General features: G+C 56.9%; 1 long non-coding RNA gene across 7 annotated transcripts; it reads left to right on the forward strand.

The window, feature by feature from the left end:
* The first annotated feature begins 8,177 nt into the window (after positions 1–8,177).
* LOC138415363 (uncharacterized) lies at positions 8,178–12,727 on the forward strand. Of its 7 annotated transcripts, none has more exons than XR_011247204.1 (6): positions 8,196–8,586; positions 9,322–9,488; positions 10,515–10,611; positions 10,940–11,063; positions 11,474–11,779; positions 12,507–12,727. It is a non-coding gene; the product is annotated as an uncharacterized lncRNA (long non-coding RNA). The 7 variants fall into 7 exon arrangements; XR_011247202.1 differs by lacking the exon at positions 9,322–9,488 and adding an exon at positions 9,540–9,689 and having other exon boundaries at positions 8,253–8,586; XR_011247200.1 differs by lacking the exons at positions 9,322–9,488; positions 10,515–10,611 and adding an exon at positions 9,540–9,689 and having other exon boundaries at positions 8,253–8,586.
* The last annotated feature ends 201 nt before the right edge of the window (positions 12,728–12,928 follow it).

Consider the following 12,928-nt stretch of genomic DNA (forward strand, 5'->3'; position numbering starts at 1 on the left):
CACTCGGTCTGTTGGTTTATTTGACTAAATCTGGCAACTTTTGGTGAGACCAAAGAACAAGGGTGAATCTCTACTCCACCCCGCCCCCCCGAGCGAATTCTTCTTTAAAAATTATTTTATTTTTTACTTCGGCTGCACTGGCTCTTCATTGTAGCACACGAATGTGGGACCTTAGTTCCCCGACCAGGGATCAAACCCCAGCCATTTCTGCATTGGGAGTGCAGAGTTTTGATCACTGGACTACCAGAGAAATCCTCATAAGTGAATTCTTAATGTGAATAAATGCTCCGATGCCAGCAAACACTCACAGGAGCAGCTGTTCGAAGGTGGCCGAGCAGGTGTTCTTGGTCTCAGTGGGTTTAACCGTGTCCCCAAGCTTTGAGTGAGGAGGAGCCAGGGGTGCTCAGGGGGCATCAACATAGCCTTGGCACTGATCGTTTAGGTACAAAGGTAAATGGTAAAGAGAAGGTTGGATGGCATCACCGACTCAATGGACATGAGCAGACTCCAGGGGATGGTGAAGGACAGGGAAGCCTGGTGTGCTGCAGTCCACGGGGTCGCAAAGAGTCGGACGCGACTGAGCGACTGAATGACTGAACAATGAAGAGAAGAGGTGTGACCTTGATCAGGATTTAGAGACAGATTTCATTCAGGCCTCCCAACTCTGATGGGGAGTGGGGGTGTGCTGACTGCTGTTTCACAAGAGGAGAGTCTCACAGGGGATCTCTCCCCTCAACTGCAGGGTGAGGCTTCGCGATGAGTGCTGCAGAGCCTGGTAACTTGGGAGGTTGTACCCTCAGTCCTGAGAGGCTTTGCAACCAGACTTCAGAGCCACTTGAGAAAACCAGCCACAGGATTTTCAGAGCAGGGGCTGCTTTGGGGTCAAAAGTTGCATGATCCAGTTTTGATCAGTCACTCATTCCCCAAGCCCAGTAGCAAGTGGTTGCTGCAAAAAAAATCCACTTTCAGAGGCAGCCAGCTTGTCCCCCTCCAACAGGTGGAAGTTAGGAGACGTGAACCCCAGGGACCCCAGAAAAGGCTCCCCCACAAGGGGGCTCCAGGGTCAAGTTCCCGGGCCACTCTTCCCTGTGAGGGCCTGACTTGCGGTTCTGCTTAGTTTGGCCATGGTGTGTCCGGCAGTGTGCGGATGTCAGCAATGAAGGAAAGCTGCGGTCCGCAGAGCCCAGCGACGGCGCCCTCCCTTCCTCGGGACCTCCCACGTCCCCACTTTCCATTTCAGCTTGCACGCACAGGCTCATGTGCTTCTGTGGCACCCATGTCACTGGACACACAAGTCTGTTTCTGCTTTGAGGTTTTGTTCAATGTAAATAACGGGGAAATGTAACATACCCCCAATGCACCCAGAAGCCAACTGCTTCTCAGCACCTCCACTGGCACCCTTGTATACCACTGCATCTCTGCCCAGGTGACCACTGTCTCTATTCAATGCCCCCCGACCCCCATCAGGACCTCCCCGTGGCTCCCAGGTGACCTACAAGGCCAAATCCCACCTTCCTGTTGGGTCCTCAGGTGTCCTGCAGTTCTGGGAACACACGCCCAGCACATCCTCCAGGGCCATTGTTCCCCAGGGCCCTTGCTCCAGCTGCCCCCCAGGTTTCCTATGTGGCTCAGCCCTCTCTGCCTCAAGGCCTGGCTCAATCACTGGGCCAGATGCCATTCCAGATGACCCTGGAACTTTATAACCCTGCCCCAACCCCCTTCCTCGTCCATTTAATCTGCTCTCCTCTTCCCTTCAAACACACTGGAATCCTTACTTCCTGGTGGCACAGTGGGTGAGAATCCACCTGCCAGTGGCTTAAATCCCTGGTCCGGGAAGATTCCACATGCTGTGGAGCAACTAAGCCCGTGTGCCACAACTTCTGAGCCCGTTCTCTAGAGCCCACGGGCCGCAACTACGGAAGCCTGTGTGCCTAGAGCCTGTGCTCCACAATCAGAGGAGCCACCACAGCGTGAAGTCCACAGGCTGTAACTAGAGTGGGTGCCCCCCTCCCACCCTGCCTTTCTGCAACTAGAGAAAGCCCGCATGCAGCAACAAAGGCTCCGTGCAACCAGCCAAAACAAAAAAAATCCTTTGAAAGCTGCCAGCACACTTCCCCTCCGGCCTGGAAGCCCCTGCATCTCTGCTGCCACTGCTGCTGGTGACAAGCCCACAGCTGCAGGTCGGGTGGGGGTGGGGGGCTCTCCATGTTCTTTGCATAAACACTGCCCTGGTGGGAGTTTAAAGTCTGGAGCAGTCAGAGGAAGGGCCTTTTCTTCATCCCCAGCAGGGGTGGCAGGGGGTGGGAGGGGGCTGTGGCCAAGGTGAGCGTCCTCAGGGCAGCCTGCTCCCTGGGGCTGGGAAAGGCTTGCAAAGCCAGCCCGAGGACAGAGGGCCACTGCAGGGCCCTGGAGAAGGGGGACAGCGCAGACCCCCATGCTGGGCCTGGGAAGGTGGGCCAGAGGAGATTGGCCCCTGAAGCACAGAGGACAAATGCCCTCCCTGGGAGGGGGGGGTCCTAGGGGACCGACTCCACCCCAGAGCTGGCCCATCTCCCAGAGGCCAGGTCACAGGGTGAACTGAAGCTTCAGGCCAGGGAGGGTGGGGATGGAGGCTTTGTCCCCAGATGCGGGGGCCTTCCTTCCTCTTTCTGGAAAAGGAGGGGCTGCCCTGCAGGCCCTGGGAACCTGCCCAGAAGTCTCCCCCGAGACCACTCCCTGCACCTGAGTGGCTGGCCGCGGGGGGACGGTGGAGTGGGCAGGGGCAAGCAGCACCCACCTCTCAGGGTGAGCCCCAGATCCCAGGGAGTGGGACGGGGAGGGCGTCAGCTCAGTGGACAGCCCTGCAACCTCGGCCGTGTCCCCTCTGCTGTTCCCCCACAGGGTGGAGGTGAGAGGCCCGGGTCCCCCAGAGTGGAGGTCACAGGGAGCTCCTGTGAAAATCCCTGACCACCTGTCTGGGAAACACTCTCTCCCCCTTTTATGCCCGACAGACCCTTGGAGGGCGACCTCCCAAGGGGCACCTCCCGCTCAAGGGACACTGGCCCCCCCACTCCCAGGGCAGGTGGGGAGCTGATTCATGGAGCTGAGCCCAGGCTGCTGGGCCACGTGGGGCAAGTGGGGCTAGTAGGTGAAGAGTTCAGGCCTGGCTGGGAAGGCATCTGGGAGGGCAGGGAGGTTGGGAAAGGGGTTCACGGGGCCACTCCTCAGCAGGCTGCACCCACCCGGGCAGCATCCTCCACAGGCCCCTGCTTTTCTCCCCAGTTGTCATGAGAATAGTCTTGCTATACCTGACTAAGCATCACCTTAAAAGCAGGAGTAGCCTGGGACTCAACCACAAGAGGAGGGGGAGGACTGAGAGGAGGAGGAGAGGAGCCAGGCTGGGAGGGGAGCAGGTGGGAGACAGGCGAGGGGAGGGGGTGGCCCCAGGCGGGCAGAAGCTGGCACCCCACCCCATGTTCTGTTTTTACCGGAATCGAGGAGGGCCCCTGGGGTCTCAGCAGAGCTGCCTGCCGGTAAGTCCCTTCCCCAGAGGCCCCTCCACCCCTCCCACAGGCCCAGCTGTGGCCGGCGCCCCAGCCCGGTGGGCCCCAGCCGCAGCCCCTCTCCTGGCTCCGCTGCAGGTGGTCTCCTGCGGCCCTGAGGCCCGGGGTGGGCATCCATGCCAGCTGGCTCTGGCCACTCCTTTTACCACCACCTCGGATTCCAGGAAGCCAGACACTGATGCCCAGGCTTATGGGACACATGGCAAGCAGTAAAGACCCCAACTGAAGCCTGGGTGGGGCCAGGGTCACTGAGCAGGTGGGACCCAGGGGCCCTGCCTGGCCTGCCTCCTGCGGAACCCCCAGCAGGCAGGCTCTCTTTCCCATCACTTTGGCCCACCAGACCCACACAGCAAGCCCATTCCACAAGGAGTTCAAGAGCAGGCTAAGGCTCTATGGGCCAGGCCAAGGAGCCAGGTGTTAACTGCAATTGAGCAATTCATCTGAACACAGGCAGCTTACTGGTGAGCGGGGGGAGGGCAGCTTCCTTCTCAATCCCCCTTCCTGGAAGGAAGGAAGCCCATATCCTTAGATGCCACAGCAGCTCTTACAGGCAATGAGCTCCTTTTCTCCAGATGTTCTCAGCCTCCAAACACCTCATCCTGGGAGAGCAGCAAGGAGTCTTAGCGCCCTCTCTCTCTTCCCAGTCTCTCCTGCACCCTGGTGCTGTCCAGGTCTTGGGGTCTCCCTTACCCCAACACCAGTTCTCCAAGTCTGGGCCAGGGTAACAGGCAGGCCTCCTCTGGCAGTGCCCTGGCAATGTCTACCCTACCCTGAGGACCCCAAGGTCACGGCTCAGGTGTAGGCTTGCCTTTGAACCGCAGCTCTGTGCCTCTGGGCAAGTCACCTGTCCACCCCAGCCTCACCCCTACACTGGGCTTCATAAGCAGCCCCCACCTCACTGGGCTGTTGGGGTCTTGAATTGGGACAGTGCTTGGGAGTGAAGAGCCTGGCTTGCAGCACACATTAGCTAGAACCACAGGACACTTGCTGCTGAACCCACCCAAACTAGTCCCAGTTACAAGAAATAGAAACCCATCTCGAAAGAGAGCTGAAGTCAAACGGAGATAGAAACACAAATCAAAACCACAATGAGGGGACTTCCCCGGTGGTTCAGTGGCTAAGACTCTGTGTTCCCAATGCAAGGGGGCCCGGGTTCGATTCCTGGTCAGGGAACTAAATCCCAGATGTCTTCTCATGCCGCAACTAAAGATCTTGCAAGCTGCAATAAAGACTGAAGATCCTACATGCTGCAACTAAGACCCGGCACAGCCAAATAAATAAATATTAAAGGAAAACAAAACTATGAGACACTACTTCATACCCTTTAAGATGGCAATGATGAAGAAAGAAGGAAGGGAGGGAGGGAGAGAGGAAGAAAGAAGGAAAGAAAGGAAAAAAGAAAAAATAACAAGTGTTGGTGAGGATATGGAGAGACTGGACCCTTGCGTTTTGCAAACAGGAATATGAAATGGTGCCGGCACTGTGGAGGGCAGAATGGCAACTCCTCTAAGAGTGAAATGCGGGATTATTACACGGCCCAGCAATTCCACTTCTGGGCATACACTCCAAAGAACTGAAAGCAGAGTCTCAAGCAGATACTTGTACACTCAGGTTCATAGCAGTATTATTCAACACAGTCAAAAGGTAGAAGCAACTCAAATGTCCATCAGTGGATGAATGAATAAACAAAATGTGGTCTACGCATGCAATGCAATATTAGTTGACCTTAAAAAAAAAATTCTGACACACACTACAATATGGGTGGACCTCGAAAACGTCACGCTGTGCAAAATAAGACAGGCACAGAAGGACAAATATTGTGTAATTTCTCCCAGATAAGATACCTAGAATAGTCAGATTTATAGCGACAGAAACATAGTGGTGGTTGCCAGGGGCTGGGGGAGGAGAGAATGAAGGGTTAGTGTCTCATGGGGACAGCGTTTCAGTTTAGGATGACAAAAATGTTCTGGAGGTGGATGCTGGTGATAGCCGCATAGCTGTGGGAATATATCTAATGCCACTGAGCTGCACACTTAAAAATGGTTAAAATGGTAAATTTCATGTTATGTGTATTTTAACTTCAATTTTTAAAAAGCTTTAAGAATACCTTACCAAGAAAAAAACAAAAGGCAGATTAGGGAAAATACAGGCAGATATTAACAGCTACGGAATCTGGGTGATGTTCCGAAGAGAGTCACTACTATGCCCCCCTGCCTAGTTTTGCTTTCTGATTTAAAAAAAAACTTTTCTCATAATAAAACTAAAGCTAAAAAGAGGGGATTGGGTTATCAACCCTGCTGCTTCACTCCCTTCTGCAGTTACGCATCCATATCCTTGACATTGGGCACCACCCCCCACCCTGCCTCACCCCGCCCCCGTATCAGTCTATACAAAGTACCATAGTCTCAGGGCTTATAAACAACAGAAATGTCTCAGATTTGAAGGTTGAAAATCCAAAATCAAGGGGCCAATACGGCCAGGCTTTGGTGAGAACCCTCTTCCTGGTTCCCAGAGGGCAACTTCTCACTGTGCTCACATGGGGAAAGGGGCGGGGGAGCTCTGGGGGATTCTTTTATAAAAACACTAATCTCATTCATGAGGCTGGAGCCCTCATCACCTATCAAAGCCCCTACCTCCTAACACCATCACCTTTGAGGGTCAGGATTTCAACATCTGAATTTTCAGGGGACATAAGCCTTCAGATCAGAGCGCCATATGACTTGCTTTGATCAATGGGATGGCAGTGATATGCAGCGAGCAGAAACTTGAAATGCCTCGCACAACAAACCTGCTCTCTTGCCTGCTGACACAGACCAGGAAAGAACACACCTCGGGTCGCCTGCGGGTCCAAGGAGAACAAGAAACACGTGGAACAAACCTGGACCCAACCCACAACGCGGAGGCAAGCCCAGTCTGGATCTGCTGAACCCCAACAAGCCTATTCACATGACAGCAAAAAAGCAACGTTTACTGTGGAACGCCGCTGAGATTGTGGGGCTGTTTGTTAGGGGGCCTGATTATGGCAGTAGCTGACTGATACAGGGAGTTTCTCAGGAAACAAGGGAAGTCACTAGTCTGAACTGCATCTGACAGAGAGTTGCTCTCTGGTTAAGACAAGGAGAATAAGCAGCTTACGGGTGTAAAGGTTAGCATGGAACGGCCTGCATAGAACTGCTGGACCCTCATTGCATGCTGTCTGACCCAACCATACCCCTGGGAAAGCTGTTTGGACACCAAGCAGCCCAAAGTGCAGATGTCTACCACCAGCAGGACTGAGGGGAGGGGCTGGAGGAGGCTCTGGCTCTCAGCTTGGCCCCTGCCCCTGCCTGGGATGCAGACATCATCACGCAGGGCTCCTCCTCCCCTCCTGAGCCCTGAGCACCAGCTTCCCCGGATTCAGCCACCTCAAGGGAGAACTACTTCTCTGCCTCAGTTCAGCATGCTGGCCAAGTGCTCCCAACACTGGGACATGTCCTGCCCCTAGTCCTTGGGGACAGGGAGGTCCCTACTTGCCTCTTGGAAGATACCCGAAGCAGAGCAGGGGCTGAGGGGCAGAACCTGGCAGCAAGGGGCAGGCAGGTGGGGGGGCTCGCAGTCTGCACCCCTCTGGGGCGAAAGGCAAAGGCTGAGCCCTGGTGGTGCCCAGGGAACCCCGAGTACAAATGCCACGTCGAGCTGTGGGTCGGTGGCAGGCACGGCGGCCGAGCCTTCCCTTTATCATCTGCAGCAAAGCATTTACAGTCAATAAATGGGCTAATTAATTCTCTTCAAAGACCTCTCAATTATTCATCCTGGGCTACAGAGAGAACAATTAGAGCCCACGGACGGACGGCTCTGAAAGTGGAAGAAGGCTGGGCCGCAGAGCTGAGCCCCCTGGGTCTGCACAGTCTCAGGGGTCCCCAGGGGCCCCTCCCCTGATAGAGACAAAGCAGGCTTTATCCCTGGCACCCCTCCCCCCACCCCCGCAGGATGGAATATCTCTTCTTCCTCAAACTTGCAAGCAGCCTAGATCATTCCCCTCACTTCTCAGGGAAGAAAGCCAAGACCCCAAGTGGTCAGTGACTTCTTTTGTCCAGTAGCCCACCAGAGCAGACCTATGGACACAAAGCCAGGCTGAGGGGCGTGCGGCTTCCCTTGAGGGGCTGCCGGTGCCGGCAGTGGGGCTGCTGGACTTGAGCCGAGCCCTCTCTGCCTCCAGAAAGAGGTCTGCGCTGGAGGAGAGGGACAGAAGGGAGAGGGGAGAGCTGATCCATCAGCCACTGCAGGCCAGGCTGGGGAGACCTGCTACCCCATCGACAGCGGAAGGCACTCTGGGGCGGCTGGCCAGAGCCCAGAGGGGACAGTCGGCTTCCACCGGGAGCAGTCCTGGCACCCCGGCAAGAATCCTCCAGAGTCGGTGGCAGTGGGGCGCTAGCTTCCTTTCTCTCCTCGAACTTCCTGGAGTCCCATCCTGGGGCCGCGAGGGAAACAGCAGCTGGCCTATCCCCTGTTCACTTTCTCCTCTCCAGCCCCAGGTCCCCCACGGCCAGCTCTCACTCCCCTGACTTCCCCCTACAGTGCCGGCCAGCCGGCAGGCAGAGGGTTAACTCCTGGCCGCTCCCTACCGCGCAGAGTGGGGGGTGGGGGGTCGGGGGCGTGCCTGTCGGGAAGTATGGATTTCTGCAGTGGTTTTACTGGAAAAGCTGTAGCTGAAGGTGGGAGGGGGTCACCATGGCAACTTCTGGCTATGGGAACAGGTTGGCTGGTGGGAACCAATTCTTCCAGGGGCCCAAGGGGGCCCGGCTGGCGCTTGGCACCCGGGGGGCCCCTCGGAGGATCCTCAGCGTTTTACGGAGGCGCAGAGACCCTCCCCAACCTGGAATTACCGCCTTCCCCGCCTCCCACCGGCAACACTTCGCTGGGCTGGGCCCCAGATTCAACAGCCCCGCCCCCTGTTGAAGCGCCCCCCACACCCAAGCTGTTAATCGATGAACTGATTATCCAGGGCCGTCCGGAGCTCTCGGGAATCTCCCACTCAGAGACAGCCTCGACTCCATGACCTGGGGTGAGACACCCCCCTCTCTGGCCCTACCCCAACCAAGGGAATCTAGATTCCAGGGGGCCCAAGAGCTTGCCCCAACCCGGCCCCCACCCAGCCCCAACCAGGAAGATTCCTCCCGCCCGCAGCGGCAAATTGAAGGAAGTCCTCCCCACCCCCAGCACAAACATGCACACTCTCCCAGGAAGGGGCTAGCCCCCCAACTCTCCGGAAGACCCCGGTGGGGAGGGGGAAGGCGCCGGGCTAGGAGGCTCTTGGGTTCACCTCTGTCCCTGTGGAATTCCAAGCAGCTGGGGTAGAGCCCACCCAGGGCCTCATGCCCCACCCCATCTCAGGGGCCCCCTATCCCCAGCCAGACCTCCCGGTGGGACACTGCGAGCCTTCCCCGGGCGCCAATTTCGGCCCCAGAAGGCCTCCTGGCTGCGGGCAGGACAGGGGTTAGGCCAGAGCGCGCTGAGCCCTGCCGGTGGGAGGAGTGGGGGACTCCTGGGCCCTCCAGGCTCAGCTTCCTGGCCCCCTACCCCAGGATTTCAGAGCCCCCTGCAAATCCTGCAAGCACAGGGTGGGCGGGTGCAAGGAGGGGTTTGTGCCTGGGAGGCGCTTCCAGGAATCTCCCGCCTGCGCTGCCCAAACGTCCAGGAAAAGAGGGCATATACAGGGCATATGCAGCTAGGGGGACGTTGGAATTCTGGGGGCCAAGTGAGGGGGCAGGCCCGGCCCACTACCCTCCCCTTGCTCCAGGAAAGACCACCTGCCTGAGTCCACATGGGCACCAATCCCTGCTCTGCTGGAGGTCCCTAGCCCGGTGACTCTCCTGAACCTCAGTTTCCTGGTCTGTAAAATGGGCAGGAAATGTCTCCAGGGGGTGGTGAGCATAAAGAAGACATAACACCCCTGCACGTTAACAGGTGAGGGATCTCAAGGTCAGGCCCAATCTCTCCTCTGGCCACTTCCACCAGGAAACAGCAGGGACCCTTCTCAAGGCTTCCTGGGTTGCTGCTGCCAGAGGTCGTTCTCCATCCTCCTTCGCATCCACCAGGGACGCTCGGGGGAGAAGTGGCCCGCGGCGTGGCGCCCCCTGTCGGCGGGACCCACACAGGCCGCCCCAGGTGTTAACTCCCGCTGGCCGGATACCCGCTGCGGTTTCCCAACTTTCATCAGGGCCTGAAAGACTTAAACCGACCCACCGCGATTGGGGTCCTTCCTTCCCTCACCCCCGGGCTGATTTAGGGACGCCTAACCTAGCTCCCTTCACCCCCCCCCCCCCGACCCCCGGCTCCCTACTGCTTCCCCTACAGTCTCCTCCCCGCCCCCGCTCCTGCCCGGGGCTTCCATCTCTCGGATCTGCCGAATCCCGATAAAACATTTGGGGGAGATAAGTGCTGCGTATAAATAATTAAGACCACATGCATATGCGCCAACAAATAAAAAAGTTTAAAACCCCCATTCCGGGAACAGCTGCCTGTGTGGGGCCGGGCAGGGCTGCCGAAGGCCCCCACCCTACCCTGCTTGCTCCTTGGGGAGGGTCTGCCAGGGGCTCGCCACCCCCAGAGCCCCTTCCCCCACCCCAGGGGGACTGTCTCCCGGCTTGGCCCAGAGTGGGCGGGGAAAGGGTGGCAGAGGAGCCCACCGGTGCGGTGAGGGGGGCTGGCACCACCGTGGGAGTGGCCCTCACACACCCCCAGAGGCCAGAGTCCAACTCCAAGACAGAGCAGGGTCTAGCCAACCAGGCATGCCCAATAAACATTTACTGAATAAGCACAAGAATGAGCTGACGAAGTAACTGATCCCGAGCTCCAGGGGAGTGTTGCCCTCAGCTCTGCCACCATGAGGACCTGCTTTCTCTGATGCCAGCGTCCTGTCAACTGCTGGGGAGTCAAGTCCAGGGTGCCCAGCCCTCCCCCCAAAAAAGGGCCATCTCCCATCCTCTGCAGGAATGCCAGGGGAAGAGAAATTAGACTAGCTCATCGCCCACCATTCCTGACCAGCTGCTGGCAGACACCGTTCCCAGGTGCAGCTTGAGGGCTTTAGGTGAGAAGGCTGGAAGAACTTTCAGAAGGAGTCAGGTCGCAGGCCTGGAGAGTGCAGCTCTTGCCCCTCCCCACTGCAGGAGGGTCAGCATGGGGTGGCACAGGGATACAGGGAGGCTTGCCCTGCCGTGCCCCTGCTCAAGAACCTGCCAGGGCTCCCTCCTGGCAGTGCTGTCTGATGCCCAGGCTGGAGTCGTCCCCTGGCAGACTCTCCCCCCAGTGCATGCAAATCCTGCTCCTCTCTCCGGGGCCATGTCCCATCTTTGGAAGGAAGGCCCTCGCCCCCTCTACTCTTGCTTTCCTCATTCATTCGTTTATTCCCTTAACAGCTACCATGTCCTAAGCCAGATGGATGCTAGGATGCTGAGAACACAGGACGCAGGCCTTGCCCTCAAGTGGCCCGCAGCCCAGTGAGAGGTATCCTGAGTGGCTGGTGTCAAGGGCTGCTCTGAGGTGAGCTAGGTGCAGAGGGGACAGGGGGAAAAGGGTGTGTCTTGGCAGAGTGTTGCAGGGTATCATGGAAAGCTTCCTGGAGGAGAAGGCGAGCTTAACTCCTGGAAGATACACAGGATTCCTCCAAGCGCAGAAGGGGAGCCTCCAGGCGCTCCCAGCACTGCCCCCTGCTGGCTGTCCACACACCTGTGGCTCTCACAGCCAGACCTGGGAGATACAGGTTCCAATCCTGACTCTTCTATTTACCCTCAAGTTAGTCTACTTCCTGGACCTCAGTTTCCTTATCTGTAAAATGGGGATCAGGGTCCCGCCGTGCAGAACTCCTTGTGATCCATCCTTGGCCCTCTATCCTCGGCGGGAGACAAAGCCCCCTACCCCAGCACCCAGAACTGGCTGGTTAAACCTAATAGGTGCCCGGTAGATACTGACTGGTAGATGGACCGACGACTTGGCGTTTTCTTGCTGAGCTTCCTTCCCGGGGAGCAACAAACCCCAACAGGGAGCACTAGCTTCCGCTCACCCAGGACTCTGGAAATGTACTCCCACCCCGGATCGCTGGCATCTTGTACCGCTGCCTGCACACCTGACCAGATGCGTGACGGCACAAGCTGTGTCCTGCCCTTGCCCGGGGCCCCACAGGAGCATGACAAATACTTTGTGAAGTTAAGTGCTCCAGTAACAAAGCTCCTCCCAGGGACCCAGGACTGGAGAGACAGGTGGGTGTGCTCAGAAGGTGCCAGTCCTGGGTGCTGCCCTCAACCCTGAGCAAGGGGGTCTTGGGTTCCTGAGCAGAGGCCGAGCCATGGCTGCCTTTCCCTCACCCCACGCAGGGCGAGCTCAGTCTTGCCTCTTTCCCGATGAGAGCAGGTGCCCACCAGAGACAGCCCGGAGCCCCATCTATGCCCGCGTCACCTGCAGGTCCTCAGGCCCCTCCATCATCCCCGTCAAGCCAGCTCAAGACTTTTTGCTGATGCCAGCCCTTCAAGTGCCTAAATGTGGGACCTTCCTTCATCCTGCCATCCTGGACTTCAAACTCAGTAGGAAGGTGCCCAGGATTTAAAATAAAAATCATAAGCGCTAAGAAAGAGTGACCTTCAAACCCTCTCATTGCTTGGGTCATGCACTCTCTCATAAGAAATGCTTGCGCTCATAGCTCCATATGAACTCATAACTATATATGTATAGTTATTTATAGATTTCAAGTTTCCGTGACTGTATGAATCTATTACTTGCGTTATAAAATATTCACAAAAGAGAGACATTTTGAAAGGATGAAATGTAAGTACTAAGCATAAAAGTCTCCTCCTCACCCTAGTGGATTATTCTGTGTTTGGAGCCCAAAGTCAGACCCCTTGGCCTCCCCAGCTAGGATGGGGTCCCTGGCAGCTCCCCTACTTTGGCCCATGCTCCAGCCTCAGACTCTGACCTTCTTCCTTCCCAAAGATCCCCTCTGAACTCTGCCACCGTGAAGACCTGCTTTCCCTGACACCAGCCATCCGGTCAGCAGCTGGGAAGCCAAACCCAAGGTGTCCTCTCCCCCCCAAAAAAACACGGGTGTCTCCTATCCTCTGCAGGACTGCCAGGGGAAGAGAAATGAGATGAGTCTGTGGCACAGAGGACAGAAACAGGCCCACTGCGGACAAAATAAAGGATTGTTGTGCTAAGTGGCTTCAGCTGTGTCTGACTCTTTGCAACCCTATGGACTGTAGCCTGCCAGGCTCCTCTGTCCATGAGACTTCTCGGGCAAGAATACTGGAGTGGGTTGACCATGCCCTCCTCCAGGGGATCTTCCCGACCCAGGGATTGAACACATGTCTCTTATGTCTCCTGCATTGGCAGGCGGGTTCTTTACCACTAGCACCACC

This window comes from Ovis canadensis, chromosome 11 (genome assembly GCF_042477335.2).
Source record: "Ovis canadensis isolate MfBH-ARS-UI-01 breed Bighorn chromosome 11, ARS-UI_OviCan_v2, whole genome shotgun sequence".
In the NCBI taxonomy this organism is placed as follows: Eukaryota; Metazoa; Chordata; class Mammalia; order Artiodactyla; family Bovidae; genus Ovis; species Ovis canadensis.